This window comes from Theropithecus gelada, unplaced genomic scaffold (genome assembly GCF_003255815.1).
Source record: "Theropithecus gelada isolate Dixy unplaced genomic scaffold, Tgel_1.0 HiC_scaffold_2671, whole genome shotgun sequence".
In the NCBI taxonomy this organism is placed as follows: Eukaryota; Metazoa; Chordata; class Mammalia; order Primates; family Cercopithecidae; genus Theropithecus; species Theropithecus gelada.
The window spans coordinates 105-3,768 of record NW_020259144.1 but is presented as its reverse complement, the minus strand read 5'-3'; the positions used below and the strand labels follow the sequence as shown (position 1 = coordinate 3,768).

The 3,664-nt window shown below is 51.0% G+C and overlaps 1 non-coding gene and 1 pseudogene across 2 annotated transcripts; both read left to right on the top strand.

The window, feature by feature from the left end:
- Positions 1 to 285: 285 nt before the first annotated feature.
- Positions 286 to 389, top strand: LOC112617590. Its single transcript, XR_003117932.1, has one exon. It is a non-coding gene; the product is annotated as a small nucleolar RNA U13 (small nucleolar RNA).
- Positions 390 to 1,443: 1,054 nt separating this feature from the next.
- LOC112617589 lies at positions 1,444 to 3,446 on the top strand (annotated as a pseudogene). Its single transcript, XR_003117931.1, has 2 exons — positions 1,444 to 2,309; positions 2,876 to 3,446. The product of XR_003117931.1 is annotated as a protein RCC2 pseudogene (transcript).
- Positions 3,447 to 3,664: the final 218 nt, after the last annotated feature.

The following is a 3,664-nucleotide window of genomic DNA, read 5'->3' as shown; positions in this document are numbered from 1 at the left end:
CGCTTTTAATCCCAGCACTTTGGGAGGCCGAAGCTGGTGGATCATGTGAGGTCAGGAGTTCAAGACCAGCCTGACCAACATGATGAAACCCTGTCTCTACTAAGTACAAAAAAAAAAAATTAGCCAGGCATGGTGGCACATCCCTGTAATCCCAGCTACTTGGGAGGCTGAGGCAGGAGAATCACTTGGACCTGGGAGTTTGCAGTGAGCCAAGATTGTGCCACTACACTCCAGCCTGGGCAACACAGTGAAATTCCATCTCAAAAAAAAATGGAATGTTTCTTGATCTTTTTGTAGTTCATGAGCATGATGACTAAGTGTTTATGTGCATGTGTGAGATGTGCCACCCTCAAACCTTGTTATAACATCAGCACATTACCCATACAACATGAAAAAAATGTTTCTTATCCCTGACAGTTCTCCAGTTCTCCAAGAGGGCCTCCCTCAGGCACTGTCATTCCTTCCACAGTAATGACACAGCACCAGGAGAGGCCATCAGAGGGGCACAGGCAATGATCCCATGTCTTCAGCCTTCAACACTTTGAGGTGTATGCATTCCAAGGTCACAGTCATAGGGACTGACAAAGATGAACAAACTCATATTTCCAAGACTTGGTATTTCTCAGAACTCTCAGAATGTCAGGCTTCTGCTGATAACTTCAGTGTCTGCTTCTTGAATCAGAATCCTCCCTGAATCCGAATAGCAACCTTAATGGTTCTGTCTCTACACATGAAATCCCCAAATTCTCACTTTAGCTTCTTCCACCCTAGTCTCTGCCTCCCACTCATAAGAAACAGGACTAATAGGCTTACTCTCTCATCTAAGGGGCATTTTGGCAAAAGACTTTTCTGGTGGGTCATATCTCCTCTGGCAGGAGCTATCCCCCTGACTTCCCTGTTAGGACTCCTCAGGATCTCGGCTTGAGCTCAGGCTACCCTCCCTGGATGTACTAACTGCCTTGAGGCAAAATTCTCCATTTGCACGTCAAGTGCTTGCCTGATTCAGCTCAAAGCAGATCAGACTTTCTTAATAAGGCCACATTCTCTTCTCTCTTTGCCTTCTGCACACCAAGCTTGAACCAAAACTTGGTTCTTTATGAAGGACTTCACTGAAGGCCACAGGAAGCATCGAGCACAATCTTCTAACCCAGCACCAAAGCCTGAGCCTTGGCAGACACATGGTCCAAGTTCCAAAATGTAAGTTACACTTTAAGTGAATCTGGTGAATGGGCTGGAGCCTTGGTCTGGTGGGGAGTGCGGGGGTTTGCTGGGGAGGAGAGGAAGGGACGGGGGTGTTGGGGGGAAGCCCTCCTATCCGTCTTTTTTTAACAGTTACTCCTCTTCCTTTTTCTCTCTGGTTTCTCATTACTCCAACCAGCAGAGACCAGCCCAGGATGAAGACTGGGCAGTAGCCTGGGAGGAACCGGGCTTTGGTAACCAAAGGGGCCCCAGGCGGCCTGGGAAGCGTGGAGGTCCCAGCCTGCCGGCAGGAAGCTCAAGCCGAGCACTGCGGCAGCTCCATGGGGCCCTGGCGGAGGCAAAGGCACAGCGTGGCGGGCTGCGTATGTGAACAAGGTGCGCGGCGGGGCCACGGTCGTCGCGGAGCCTGAGCACATTAAGGAGCGCATCAGACTTCAAGGGCTGAAGTGCAAGGCAGCAGCTTTTGATTTCGGGGGCAACCAACTGGCACTCGATGGGTGGAAAAGAAGTGCCTAAACAGCAAGCTGCTTACCGCAGTCTCGGTCAGAATTTGTGGGGGCCCCATAGATGTGGGTGCCTGGTGGGGTCCTGGCGCCGACAGCACTCTCGGGTTTGTGTGCTGCGCACAGTATCCTCATCACCGCACAATGGAAGCTGCAGAGCTGGGGTCAAAATGAGAAGGGGCAGCTGGGACCTGCAACACCAAGAGAATGGAAGCCCCCAGACTCACTGAGGGTCTCTGCCAGGAAGTGAGTGTGTAGGAGGCCTGTGGGCGGAACTTCACTTTGGCCTTGCCAGACACGGGCACTGCGTTTGCGTTTGGGGAGAACACGATAGGGCAGCTGAGCCTCAGCACCCACACAGGAGCATCCCCAGCCCCGCAGAGATCATGGACAACGGGCAGCCAATTACTAGAATGGCCAGTGGAAATGAATTCTGTATAATGGGCGGCAAAGGAAACCTCTGTTCCTTCGTGTGCCCTCAATATGGTCAGCTGGGACCCAGGCACAGTGATTAGTGTAAGGCTGCCAGCTGGTGCCGGTGCCACGATGAGTGGCCCACCTTCACTGAGAATGAAAGATGGGCAGATTCTGCCTGTACCAAAGGTGGTTTTGAGACCCCCAGAACAGGGCAGGAACCCCTCCCATTTTCCTTACATGCTGTGCTGACTGAAGCTACATTCAGCCTTGCGGCCACGCAACCACAAACGTTTCCTTTCACAAAAATAGACCAATCAAATCTGACAGAGAGTACGCTGAGCACAAGCATCTTGGCTAATAGTGGGCACTTTGCAAAAGATTCTCCCCAATGCACTTGCCCAGTAATGTCCCAGCCTGTCCTAACCTGGCCTTTGCTTCATTTCAGTAGTAAAATTCACACCCCTGGGTGGAGATTCAAGATGCTAATGAGACATGCATCACATGAAGAAGCATGTCCAGAGACTGCCTAGGTACAACTGCCGCCAGACTACCCCAAACATACAATGATGTCACATGGAGGAGCTCCAAAGCAAATGAAACCCCAAACTAACCTGCTGCCAGGGAGCTAGCTGCAGGTCTCTTCCTGTTGCTACCTCCCCTTCTGCTCAAGCTGAGAGCTCCAATAAACTGCCTTGCTCAAGTCCATCTCAGATTCTTGGTCTATTTCTATTTACTAAGGGTCAAGAACCCACCAGCCAGTAACAGTTGTGCAAGTCGCGGCCTGTGATGCTAACCACACATTGATTCTGGACTCCAACAAATGAGTCTTCTCCTGGGGCTTTGGTTGCTATGGTTGGCTGGGCCACTCAGAGCAGAAGGATGAGATGGTCTCCGCTTGGTAAAGTTGGAGTTTGACTTCCTTGGGTGTGGGGCATCCCAGATCCATGTTGGTTACACCTGCTCCTTTGCTGTCTGTGAAGTTAGTAGTCTCTTTTTCTGGGGAGCCCAATATCTCCCGTGAATCTTCCAAGTACCTGAAAGCAGTGCAGGACCTCTGTGGCTGCAGAATCAGGAGGCTGGCTTGTGGGAAGAGCAGCATCATTGTAGCCGCCGATGAGAGCACCATCAGCTGGGGGCTGTAACCAAACTTTAGGTAATTGGGATACAGGGAGCATGAGCCCAAGTCTTCCACTGCAGCCCAAGAGGTGAAGACTCTGGATGGCATCTTTTCAAAGAATGTCTCCAAAGGCTACTCACACTCCTTCGTGATAGTGCGAGATGAAATTGAGACCAGGAAAGAGAAGATCAAGAAACAGCTAGGGCCGGGTGTGGTGGCTCACCTGTAATCCCAACACTTTGGGAGACCGAGGCAGGTGGACCATCTGAGGTCAGGAGTTCGAGACCAGCCTGACTAACATGGTGAAATCCCGTTTCTACTAAAAATACAAAAAAATAGCCAGGCATGGTGGCACATGCATATAATCCCAGCTAATCGGGAGACTGAGGCAGAAGAATCTCTTGAACCCAGGAGATGGAGGTTGCAA